The following is a 14,301-nucleotide window of genomic DNA, read 5'->3' as shown; positions in this document are numbered from 1 at the left end:
TGTGTGTGTATACCTATTTTTGTATTCTGATCACTGTTATTTGATCCATTATGTATGTGTTTGTTTACATGTACATGTATGTATAATAAAATTTGTAAAAATAAAATAATTTCAAAACTTTATCAATTCTGATCATGGAATGTAAAAAAGATCTTAATCATTAAAAAAAGTCTGCCACGTCTATATAAACTAAACAAGGCAAAGTGAAGTATATGGGGTTATATAAAATTGACACCCAAAATGTGACCCATTATGACATCAATAATGTTCATATAGGGATAGAATTTCACTTTTATTTTAACGATGCTTGTATGGAGAAATTCCTCTAAGAATATATTCTATGGGGCGCATTAGTTAATAGTGTAAATATAAATATTAAACTGCCCTATGGAATTTGTGGTCTATATACAGTGTAGATGTCAAAATGCAGACCTAACAGATTCCATTGAAAGACAATTTAACATTTTACTTGATCATTTGCATAAAGTGGAAATCAATCAATTTTCATATATTTAATTTCATAAGGCAGATTTCTTATAAACATTCTCACTCAATGATTGCAGTTGTTTAAATTAGGTAATGACATTGACTTATTCTGTATTTGTATATTACAGAGTTATCTACCTTTGCAGGTATGTATTGATTATGAAGTAGCATTTGATACCTACCCGCAAGGGGGCTAACTCTAAGACGGAATAAGACAAAGTTAAATTCAAAATATGTTTCTTCATTGGATCTTTATCAAGGATTTGTATAAGTTGAATAAATATAACTATTATGCTTTACTACATACTCAGTTTAATGAATTTAACAAGACATTTTTACAAATTTCAATAAAGATGTGTAATGTATATGTACATTTATGCAATTAAGTCATGTCTTCCTCAGGCATTGGAAGTGAGCTTTGATGGTGGATGGCAGAGAAGAGGCACTGGTTGGAATTACATTATTAGTATAGGTAGGTTCATATGGGGAAAATACTTGTTCTTCACCACTTGTGTCTAGCTACAGATTGTGCATGAAGTCCTCTACAGTGGTACATATACGTTTGTGTTATCAAACATCTACTTGCTCATCATGCCTTGCCTTTATCTTCTATATAAATGTACTGTAAGGCATTTGAGCTCCAAGACCATGTTTGATCTATACATTTTATTATTACATGGTATTGGGTGATTGATAAGTATACTGCAGCCCGAAGACCGTACAATATTTTCATTTTCAACACTAATGTCGTTTAATTATCATGGTCTCTAATGCATGGTAGCAGGGGCCATTATACCATTGGCTGACTATTCTAGTTGGCAATATATATTGGTTCATTTAATCAATCTGTGAATAATTCTTACATAGATTAATTCAGGTCATCCAAGCATGATAGGGAAGAAAACTGGAAAAGTCCTATCATATGATGTTAGGAGCAAAACCTGTTGGATCTGTAGCCAAGGGTTGACAAGATCACACATTTGAATGAAAAATTGGTCAGGAAATAGTAAAGCCATGGAATCAGATATGGCTGTTGACATGACCCACCATTTAAAGATAACTGCAATTTACAGATACAGATTCTTTATGCAGACAACGATTCCACTACTACGTCCAGACTTAAGCAGTCTTTCCCTGACTTGGAAAAAAGAGATGACAGAAATCATACAAAGAAATCCTTTTCAAAATGTCTGTATGAAATGTCAAAAAGGTAAGATATAATTATAAAAGACTAACATTGAGATGTTTTCAGTTGGCAATGATGATATAATGTAATGAAGCTTGCTTGTGCTTTATCAGTATGTTGGATTTTCCATTTGTGCATTTATTTGTCATCCATTCTCCCATAACTGATAAGATACATGGCATCACTAGGATATCACATGGGTATCAGTAGAGTCAATAAGGCATTGTGATATGACAATGTAAATATATTCCTCTGTATCAATGATTGTTTCTTACGTCTGTCAAAACTTTTGACAGGATGTGTAATGACATGCTTGAACAATTATAAAATGTAACAAAGTTTGTTCATATAAATGATCTTGATCTTCATTCAAGGCAGAAGAGGTACATTGGTTAGATATTTTGCAAATAATGTTTTCCTTGCTTGATTTTGCCTAATTTGTTCATTGTCTTAATGGTCAGAAATGACTCAAATATTTATATGCTACTTGTAGTTATTTGCAGTCTAAAGAACTGAAGCAAGCAGAAGTTATACCTTATCTCACAAGATGCTTCATGTATGCCATCAGTGATTGTAAGCAAGAGAATGATCTTCAAAATGCCCTGGATCGTATTGTTCCCCATGCTTTTGGAGATCATTCTCTGTGTTCAAATGTAAAATGGTGTACATTCATAGACAATCCACCAACATTCCGGTAGGTACCAATAATGTCTATAAAATGCATATTAAAGATTTTGTTTGTTTGTTTGTTTGATTAATTAACGTCCTATTAACAGCTATGGTCATGTAAGGACGGCCTCCCATGTATGCAGTGTGTTGCGTGTATGTTGCGCGAGGTGCGTGTTTTGGGAGACTGCAGTATATTTCGTGTTTGTGTCTTGTAATAGTGAACTGTTGCCCTTTTTAGAGTGCCTAATATCTCGGAAGCATGCCGCAGAAGACGACAGGCAACAACAACCCCACCCGGTAACATTTATACTGACAACGGGCAATAAACCAGTCGTCCCACGAGCGCTAAGCAGGAGCAGAAACTACCACTTTTATAGACTTTGGTGTGTCTCGGCCAGGGGACAGAACCCAGAGCCTTCCTCCAGGGGCGAGCGCTCACCATAGGCCAAAAGTGAGGTGGGAGTCAAGCGAGACATTAGGAAGAACAAAAGTTAAATTAGGGAGAAAGAAAAGTGATAAGATCCTAAATTCAGTCGCCTTTTACGATCATGCAATAGGGGCAGCAGTACAATTCTTACGCCCTACCTGCATGGCCAACATATTAACGATGCTCCACCACCGACAGAGCATAAACAATACTCATCATTCGAACAATAATTGGTGTTCTATCTGTCTAATTAACACAAAAAATAATATAAAAATAATTTATTTGTGTTTGGTGTGTGCGCGTTTGTAACTGAAGAAAAATACTTATTCGTCTGCTCATGTTTTTTGATAAAGAAAATACCATAGTCTCCAAAACACGCACCTACAACATACACGCAAAATACGCATACATGGGAGGCCGTCCTTACATGACCATAGCTGTTAATAGGACGTTAATAAATCAGAACAAACAAACAAAATGTCAGCAGTGGAGCATCTTTAAAGGATATATACTTCAATTTTGGTTTTCATATCATGATGACAAAACAGATGTATTTGATAAAATAACAAATTCCCACATATATATATTTTAGTTCTTTTCATTCAAGCAACTTGTCAATTACTATTTATGAATACCCCAGGTGAAAACATGAATCCCAAGTTTGTACATGGACGACTGGTTCGCCCGTTGTCAGTATAATGTGACCGGGTGGGGTGTGTTGCTTGGTGTCTTCGGCGGCATGCTTCAGTTTATAGAACTAATAAAAAGGGCAAACAGTTCCACTATACAAGAAGACACAACACGAACATACCGCAGATCTCACCAGTACACATCACCTCACGCAACATACACGCAGCACACCGCATACATGGGAGTGCCGTCCTTACATGACCATAGCTGTTGATAGGACGTTAATAAATCAAACAAACAAACATATGATTTTAAATAAAAATTGATATATCTCTGTGGTGTTCCAAAATTTCTAAATATGTAAAAATTACTAGGAATATAACCAATTTTAATATTTATGAATATTGTTTTAGGTTTAAAAGTTTACCAAAGGGAGAAGCCCTGAAAAGACCCGACTCGAGGCAAATGGTCCATAAATAGAGAGGGGGAGCAAAAAAGTTTATTAGAGATAGGATCAACCCAAGCAAATGAAAATTTCAATCAAATGGTTTCTTCAAAAGCGCCAAAATCAAGGTAAGTGAGGTATTGTGTAACAATTAAATTTTGATTGTATCATGAATTGCATTAAATTAATTGATTCTATTAATATATTCTCATGTGATGGACTAGAGATAATCCAACAAGAACCCATGGGCCTTTTAAAATTATCATCAATTTATTGGCACAAAACAACATACAGTATATATACAGTAGTGACTTACAAAGAAGGCAATACATATCCTCATTTGACCAATTAAAGTACATTAAGGTCATTCGCAAACTTGGAAGCCCTTCATCCAAGTACATGCATGCTACAAGACCAATATATCTCTGCCAATATATAATTTCACAATAATTTGTTTATAGAAAATTAACCTATTTGTGACCTTGAATGAGTTCAAGGTCATGTAATTAACAAAACGTTTAAGTTAATTAGATGTTTTGTTACCACTAAACCTTAAATCTAATTAGCCTATTTGACCCTGTGACCTTGAATGAGGTCAAGGTCATTCAATTGAACAAAACGTTTAAGTTAACCATGAGATATTAATATTACCACTGAACTCAATATATGATAATTTCTTGTATTTACATTGGCACTTACCAGTATGCTTTGGCATAATATTACTTTCATCAGAGTTCAAGAGGTTATGGAAGAAAGAAAACATTTCCCACCAGTTTTGAGAATTTTTATAAGAATATTATAATATAAATATACCCATAGCTAAAGAACCTCCATTCATTTCCCATTCTTGTCACAGTTTAAGCAGAACACGACTTTAATCATCATTACATTTTATAAATATTGTATTGTTTTCATGAAATAACAGGCACTATGGTGGATCAAGCTCTTTAACAGAGTATCAGCAACTGTCCTGCAGAAAAATGAAGGCCAAACTTATTTAACAAAGGTAAAAAGTGAGATTAAATTTACACAACATCCAATGGAGGTTTTATTCTCTCCGTGTGCATTGACTTACAAAGTCTACCTGCCTAACTGAAAATTTGACAAGCCAAATTCTTGGTAACATATACAAGTCATTTACTTTCAATGTGCATTGGCATTTTTATTAGGGTTGTTAAACTGTGTATTTGAACTTCAATATCAATGCTTTTTATCTTAAAATTTCAACATTTTACAGGTAAATAAGCATCACTACTGTCACCAGGTGAAGTCACCCTCAAGCTTACTAGTAAACTTGATGAAAAGAGAAGAAAGATGCGCAATCAGGGAAAAAACCTTATCATTCAAGAAAAGACGTATCCAGAGTAAAAGTAAAAAGACACAACAGGAAAGGCATTCAACTATCAAAGAGGGTTTAGTTTTTCAAAGTAATCTAGAGTACTCTTCTCCTGACCTTGAATTTATTCCTGATCCTGTTTGTATAGATAGGTTCAAAAGTTTTGAAACATTTGATCTTGAAACAACTGGATTTGGTCATACCTGTGAAATTACACAAATTGCTGCATCAGTAGGGATTAGAAAGTACCAATCTTATGTATACCCAAGATGCCAAATATCTAGTGAAGCTTCAAAAGTCACTGGTCTATTTTATTCAATGGGAACAAATAAAATGTATTTGCATGGAAATGAAGTACAAGGGAAATGCATTCGTACAGCTCTTCTTGACTTCTTAGAATATCTCAAAGAATTTGACCATCCAATACTTGTTGGGCACAACATTGCTAGCTTCGATGTGCCGATTCTGTTGAGGATTTTGAAGGAATTTGGTCTGCAGTGTGACTTTGTTAGCATTATACCAGCATTTATTGACACATTGAAATTATCAAAGAAAATCTTTCCTAAAGAAGAAGTCAATGGCTGTTACAAGCATGGTCATTTAGTGGAGACTTATTTGAATGTCAAATACCATGCCCATGATGCAGTAGAAGAGGTAAATTCACTTCAGCAGCTTTTTACTACAAAGCTGATGGACAGATGCACTGAAGATGATATGTATAGTATAAGATGCAAATCCTGCAAAAAGTCATACACGGAGTTTGTTAAAGCTTAAATTGTAAGTAAAGTGATTTGTGACAAGCTCAGCAAAATGGCATCTTCAGCTTGCAAGAAGAGATGAAATTGGTGCTATAGTAATATTAAAAGAAAATGGTATTCCATTGAAAAAAATGTGAAAGTTTGGTAAAAAAAAATCCATGATCAAGAAGAATGATGTTCAAAGATAAAATGTTTAGATAATTATTAAAATCAATAAGAAATCATGTTCAAATTTTATAGTCAGTTCAGGACTGATTGAGCTAGCTTCATTATATAGAATACAATTTTGATTCTGTGGTGGTATTACTCAATTTGTAGATAACCATTGATTTTTTTGCTTTTAATTAGTTGTATATGTTAGAAAATCCTTAAATCTTGTACCTTACAATTCCTTAATATCATAACTTCATAAGGTCATTAATAAAATTGGCATTTTTGTGGTGGTGGGCAATTAAAATCATTCATAATTGGTTGTCCACTTCCTATCCATCGATATAATATTTTTGTAATGGCTATTTCTCAGAGCACTGAAGGGGTCTTTCTCATATTTTGTGCATAGATTGTTATGCATATACGTGTAATACATGTATATCCCTGAAATGTTCACAAAACAACAAGCAGTCCTCTTGGATTATAGTAATTTAAGTCTGTTATTGTTAAAAGTACTTCAAGGTATCTCTCTGAAATTTCATGTGTCCCTATAATATAATGTACATTTCATTTCATGAATGATCAGAAAATAACATTATTTATATGCAGCCATCTTTGATTTGGAGCAACCTTTACAGAAATCAAGTACTGAAGATGTCTTGTAGGGTTTAATTGGTCCTTGGTTCTGCATATTTATTTAAAAATAAATCCTGTTACAACATGACAGACAAGGGCCATATCAATTTGCCAACAGAAGTATGTTGCTGCTGTGTAGTTTTTTGAAATTTGAATCCCTAGTTGGTGTTTTTGTTACTTTTAAAGGAAAAGAGGAAGAGAAAAGATAATGACTGACAAAGATCATTCTATTTTGCATGGCCCGGGTGTCAAGATCTTTCTTGGATCTCTTGTTCCTCAAATCCTGTTTAAACAGATAAGCAGTCTGATTAAGATCGAAAAGCAAAAGAAATGATATCCGTCGATCATCTTAAAATTGGACAAAAGTTGTTTAATTTGTGATATTATCAAATTTATTAATTTGAAGTGTAAAAAAAAGATTGTAATTTAAAAAAAATATTGCTAGATACCGATATTATTCTGAGAGCTGTTATCAGTATTGCCAATCTCTAATGAGGTCAAGTCGGGTTATCATCTTTGCAAAAACGGGTGAAAGGGTCTAAATAAGGGTCATGTGCGGAACCCCATTTGAGTGTAATTTGTCATAAAACCAGTTGTGGAGTAAATGCTTAGTAAGAATGAGGTTTTTGAAAAGCTGTACTATAATCCAAACAGTTTAATCCAAGGAATCAAAATGGATAACATTCAAAAATCTTTATTCTGAATTCACAGATTTGATGGAACCAAATACTCTTCATAGATTAAAAAGTCAAATTTATAAAATCACTGACTGACTTCAAGGGCCTGATGGGCCAATATATAGTGTTTACATGTCTTTAGTTTCATTCTGCATCTGAACTCAGGTGACCGTTAAGGGCCTCTTGTTAAGAAAATTGATACAATTTTTTTTGTATTATACAATAAGAAATATCTACATGTACACTGTAATTGTGCATTGCATTTTGTTCTTTATCATAGCCGGAATTTAAGGTAGGTTTCGCCCAATGAAAATAAAGACTACGAAATTGAAATTTATCTTGTACATAGATATAATCTTCAGGTCATTTTCAATGCATACAGCGAATATGGATGGTCAGTTGCCTAGCTTGACCAGGAAAATACTCCTTAAAATAGTGATTTCAAGCATAGAACATGACGTATTTTTTTCCAAAACGAGGCCGCAGCATCAAACGGAAGCGTGCAACAAAATGTCAGATAGCAGTGACAGTCTTGACACGGCATGTTTAGTTAAAAAAACAACAACAAATCGAAGTGCGATGGACTGTTTATACATATCATATAATCTAAAACACTTCATGTTACTTACATACACTCGCTAGCTTTGTACACCAAATATACATGTAGTTAGTCTGCGGCTGTTTGTGCGCTGGCATATGTGTTGAAATTTAACTCACCACGTGCAACGCCGTTACACGAGTCCCAACAGATCCGAGCAAGTTCCACTTGAGATGTGGCTTCTGTTTCTTCTATTGCTACATGCCATCTCTGAACTTAATTCCCTATAGATATCCTAGGGTGTTATCGAATCCATTATATAATTTCCGCCACTTTGTTGCCGATTCAGATATATTTTTTTTATCTCCCACACTTTCGTTCAGCCATTTTTCTTTACTTTTAGTGCTTAACAATGCGCATGCTCGAAACTTCGACAACACAATCCATCGCAGCTTCATTTGCATACTATTTTGTTTGGCTCTCAGGTAGGGCGTAAGAATTGTACCTGCTGCCCCTATTGCATGCTCGTAAAAGGCGACTAAATTTAGGATCTTATCTTTTCTCTTCTTCCTAACTGACTTTATCCTTCCTAATGCCTCCCTTGGCACTGCCTCACTTTTGGCCTTGAGTTGAGCGTTCACCCCTGTGAGGAAGGCTCTAGGTTCTGTCCCCTTGCCGAGACACACCAAAGTCTATAAAATTGGTAGTTTTTCTGCTCCTGCTTAGCCCGTTGTCAGTATAATGTGACCGGGTGGGGTGTGTTGCTTGGTGTCTTCGGCGGCATGCTTCAGTGATATAGCACTATAAAAAAGGCAAATGTTCCACTATACAAGAAGACACTACACATAAATATACCGCAGTCTCCCAAAACACGCACCTCGCTCAACATACACGCAACACACCGCATACATGGGAGGGCCGTTCTTTCATGACCTAAGCTGTTAATAGGACGTTAATTAATCAAACAAACAAACTGACGGACACCGTAATAAATCAAGGATTTCCTTCAATTTGGTATTCAAGACACATTTGTTTTAATCTCAAACGCATGAAGAAATTAAATTGAGAGATATTTTAATGTTTTTTTTTTCATCTTTTCTTCCGTTTATCGCATTTCACAAATTTTTTTTATTTATTTGGTTGGGCCAAACCTACCTTAAAGCAAATTTTGATTCGTAGCATTAGATATATTGAATCCATCCTTATGGTGTGGCAATTCAAAATTGTTCAATTGTTCAATACTGTATTCGTAACATCTCTATGTGGAAGGGACTAAACATTAATAATATCTTTTGTTTGTTTGTTTGCTTCATTAATTAACGTTCTATTAACAGCTATGGTCATGGAAGGACGGCCTCCCATGCATGCGGTATGTTGCGTGTATGTTGTGCGAGGTGTGTGTTTTGGGAGACTGCGGTAAATTCATGTTGTGTCTTCTTGTATAGTGGAACTTTTGCCCTTTTTATAGTGCTATATCACTGAAGCATGCCGCCGAAGACACCAAGCGACACACCCCACCCGGTCACATTATACTGACAACGGACGAACCAGTCGTCCCACTCCCTGTATGCTGAACGCTAAGCAGGAGCAGTAACTTCCACTTTTATAGACTTTGGTGTGTGTTTCGGCCAGGGGAGAACCCAGAGCCTTCCTCACAGGGGCGAACGCTCAATTCAAGGCCAAAAGTGAGGCGGTGCCAAGGGAGGCATTAGGAAAGATAAAGTCAGTTAGGAAGATGAGAAAAGATAAGATCCTAAATTTAGTCGCCTTTTACGATCATGCGATAGGGGCAGCAGGTACCATTCTGACGCCCTTAACTCATTAAATGAAAACTGGAAACGTAAATTAAGAAACAGACTAATATCTTCAGTGCAGAAACTATTTAATCAGAGGACACCGGTACCACACGTAGAATAGGTTGTAGATGAGAGCTGGTGACTCAGAAATATTCCAATCAAGATTAGAAACCACGGCCATTTGCAATAATATCCACATATTACCGAGCCACAGGAACTCGCCTGGTATGTTACTACACGTACGTAAGCATTTATAATAGAATAAACGTTAGCACTGAACATTTATGATAGATCCTGGTCTGTAAGTTCGCTGTATATCGATTAAAATGCCTACCGAAGGGCATAAACATATATAGGCCTACCGGTACCAATATTTTTAGGTCATCTGACCCGAAGGGTCAGGATGACCTATTGTCATCATGCACCGTCCGTCGTCGTGCGCCGTGCGCCGTCCGCCGTCGCGCCGTGCGTAAACTTTACATTCAAACAACTTCTTCTCAATAACCGGAAGATAGGCCCAGGGGGTACTCATATTTGGCCTGTAGGTTGCTGGATGGAGGGCCTACCAAGTTTGTTCAAATGAATGACCTTGACCTTCATTCAAGGTCACAGGGGTCAAATAGGCTAACCTACCGGTACCAATATTTTTTGGATAAATGACCTTGTACCTTCATTCAAGGTCACAGGGGTCAAATAGGCTAAAATTCTTTAAACAACTTCTTGTGAATAACTAAGATGCCTAGAGACCTGATATTAGGCCTGTGGCATGCTGGGATGAAGGGCTACCAAGTTTGTTCAAATAAATGACCTTGACCTTCATTCAAGGTCACAGGGGTCAAATAGGCTAAAATTCTTTAAACAACTTCTTGTGAATAACTAAGAGGCCTAGAGACCTGATATTAGGCCTGTAGCATGCTGGTATGAAGGGCTACCATGTTTGTTCAAATTAATGACCTTGACCTTCATTCAAGGTCACAGGGGTCAAATAGGCTAAAATTCTTTAAACAACTTCTTGTGAATAACTAAGAGGCCTAGAGACCTGATATTAGGCCTGTGGCATGCTGGGATGAAGGGCTACCAAGTTTGTTAAAAAAATGACCTTGACCTACATTCAAGGTCACGGGGGTCAAATAGGCTAAAATCTTTAAAGGACTTCTTCTCAAGAACCAGAAGGCTCAGGGTACTGATATTAGACCTGTGACATGCTTGGATGAAGGGCTACCAAGTTTGTTCAAATGAATGACCTTAACCTTCATTCAAGGTCAAAGGGAACAAAAAGGCTAAAATCTTTAAACGACTTCTTCTCAAGAACCAGAAGGCTCAGGGTACTGATATTGGACCTGTGACATGCTGGGATGAAGGGCCACCAAGTTTGTTCAAATGAATGACCTTAACCTTCATTCAAGGTCACAGGGGTCAAAAAGGCCAAAATCTTTAAACGACTTCTTCTCAAGAACCAGAAGGCCCAGGGTAGTGGTATTTGGCCTGTAGGATGCTGGGATGAAGGGTTACCAAGTTTGTTCAAATGAATGACCTTGACCTTCATTCAAGGTCACAGGGGTCAAAAAGGCTAAAATCTTTAAACGACTTCTTCTCAAGAACCAGAAGGCTCAGGGTACTGATATTGGATTTTTCGACTTCTTATCCAAAACTACTGAAATTTTGCAGAAACCTTCCATAGCCAAATGCCAACCAAAATTGTGAATTATATGGTCCCAGCCCCCCAGGGGCCTGAGGGGTGGGGCCAAATAGGCTAAAATTTCAAAAATATTCTTCTGAAATTCCAGAAATCAAATACTCTTCATAGATTGAAAAGTCTCAAGGCCCTCTACAAAAATTGTGAATAATATGACCCTGGGGTCTCAGGTTTCCCCCTGGGGAGGGGGTTAAATTTACTATAGTTTATATTGTGAAAACACATTTTGAAGCATTATTTTGTCATTTATAATAGAAAATTAGTCAAATGCTGTAAGAATTATCCCTATGAAATGGCCATTCAATCCTATTAACAAATTTTTCATGACTGACTCCCAGGGGCCTTAGGGGCGGGGCCAAAAGGGGTCAAATAGGCTAAAACTTCAAAATCTTCTTCTGAAATTCTGGAACTTGTGGAATCAGATACTCTTCATAGATGGAAAGGTCTTAAGGCCATCTACAAAAATTGTGAATTATACTTTGGGGTCTCCGGTTTCCCCCTTGGGAAGGGGTTAAGTTACTATAGTTTATATAGTGAAAACACATTTTGGAGCTTTTGTCTGTTTGTTTGTTTGATTAATTAACGTCCTATTAACAGCTATGGTCATGTAAGGACGGTCTCCCATGTATGCGGTGCGCTGCGTGTATACCGTGTGAGGTGCGTGTCTTGGGAGACTGCGGCATACTCGTGTTGTGTCTTCTTGTATAGTGGAACTGTAGCCCTTTTTATATTGCTATATCACATAAGCATGCCGCCGAAGACACCAGGCAACACACCCCATCCGGTCACATAATACTGACAACGGGCGAGCCAGTCGTCCCACTCCCGTTATGCTGAGCGCTAAGCAGCAGCAGAAACTACCACTTTTATAGACTTTGGTGTGTCTCGGCCAGGGGACAGAACCCAGAGCCTTCCTCACAGGGGCGAGCGCTCAACCAAAGGCCAAAAGTGAGATGGTGTCAAGGGAGACTATAGGAAAATAAACGTAAAAGTAATTTAGGGAGAAAGAAAAGATAAGATCCTAAATTTAGTCGCCTTTCATGATCATGCAATAGGGGCAGCAGGTACAATTCTAATGCCCTACCTGCAGGGCCAACATTTTGGAGCATTATTTGGTCATTTATAATAGAAAATTAGTTAAATGTTGTCAGAATTATCCTTATTAAATAGCCATTGAATCCTATTAACAAATTTTTCATGACTGACTCTCAGGGGCCTTAGGGGCGGGGCCAAACAGGCGAAATCTTAAAAAAAATCTTCTGAAATTCTCGAAATCTAAAAATCAGATACTCTTCATAGATGGAAAGGTCTTAAGGTCCATTACAAAAATTGTGAATTATATGACCCTGGGGTCTTATGTTTCCCCCTGGGGAGGGGGTCAAGTTTACTATAGTTTATATAGGAAAAACACATTTATGAATGTTATCTGCTTATTTTCATAGGAAATTAGTTATACTGGGTTAGAATTATTAGCCTGAGATAGCATTTTATCGTCATATCCATATTGGTCCTGGCCGACCCCCAGACTGCGTCTCAGGTGACCTAAAAATCTGCTTCTGAATTCACAGGTTTGATGAAACCAAATAATCTTCATAGATTAAAAAATGAAATTCATAAATCACTGACACTAACTGACTTCTAGTTTGGTTTTGTTAATTTTGGCGAAGCAAATTGGATTTTGAAGCATAAGGTTTGGTAACATAATACACTAACTATTAAAATGAAAAACAAAAAAAAAAAAAAATTCTAATATAAAGGTTCAACTTTAAAGTTTATTCTGATTCGTAAATACTTTTTACAGATTTGAACCAACTTTGCAATGCTTTCTGTAGCAGCACTCAGGTGACCGTCAAGGCCTTTTGGGCCTCTTGTTTCATTTGTTCTTACTTTAATGTATTTGTATGGATGTCTTGTGTCTATTAATAAATATAAATCATAAATCGATGTATCTATTGTTTCAAAGCGTCGATTTTAAAAAGTGTCTCTATGGCAACGTTTCCCTCATTTTGCCGTACTGATATATAGCAATATGACTTGTCCATTTCAACAGAAACAAGAGGCCCAAAGGGCCTTAACGGTCATCTGACTACCTTGGCAATAGTAAATTTAATTTCATATGGTGTCACTTTGTCAGGACCATGTCAGGATCATTTTCAATTTCTTTCAACAAATTTTCTTTCAAACAAGAGGCCAAAGGGCCTTAACATGTAGGAAATTAATTAGATATAGTGTCATGGTAAGCCCAGAGATGTAACAACACTTTGTCGGGACCATCCATTTTTCAAAATGTTTTTAAAGGTGGCGGCCACTGATTTTATAACCCGAAAAATAACAACACTTTCGGGACATGTCAGGATCATTTTCATGCAAGTTTTCAGCCAAATCGCACCGGTAAAACTTGAGAAGAAGTTCAAAATGTGTTTTAAAGATGGCGGCTGTGGCGGCCATCTTGGTTTTTCGGATTGACCCGAAAAATAACAACACTTTGTCGGGACCATGTCAGGATCATTTCATGCAAGTTTCAGCCAAATCGCACCAGTAGAACTTGAGAAGAAGTTCAAAATGTGTTTTTAAGATGGCGGCTTTGGCGGCCATCTTGGATTACGGATCGACCCGAAAAATAACAACACTTTGTCGGGACCATATCAGGATCATTTCATGCTAGTTTCAGCCAAACCGCACGGTAGAACTTGAGAAGAAGTTCAAAATGTGTTTTCAAGATGGCGGCTTTGGCGGCCATCTTGGATTTCGGATCGACCCGAAAAATAACAACACTTTGTCGGGACCATGTCAGGATCATTTCATGCAAGTTTCAGCCAAATCGCACTGGTAGAACTTGAGAAGAAGTTCAAAATGTGTTTTTAAAAGATG

The 14,301-nt window shown here is 36.8% G+C and overlaps 1 pseudogene; it reads left to right on the top strand.

Moving 5' to 3' along the window:
* Positions 1 to 303: 303 nt before the first annotated feature.
* On the top strand, positions 304 to 6,022 carry LOC138330705 (uncharacterized; annotated as a pseudogene).
* The last annotated feature ends 8,279 nt before the right edge of the window (positions 6,023 to 14,301 follow it).

Source organism: Argopecten irradians, chromosome 9, assembly GCF_041381155.1.
Source record: "Argopecten irradians isolate NY chromosome 9, Ai_NY, whole genome shotgun sequence".
In the NCBI taxonomy this organism is placed as follows: domain Eukaryota; kingdom Metazoa; phylum Mollusca; class Bivalvia; order Pectinida; family Pectinidae; genus Argopecten; species Argopecten irradians.
Note: the sequence above shows the minus strand (reverse complement) of the source record. Positions and strands in the feature narration are given on the sequence as shown.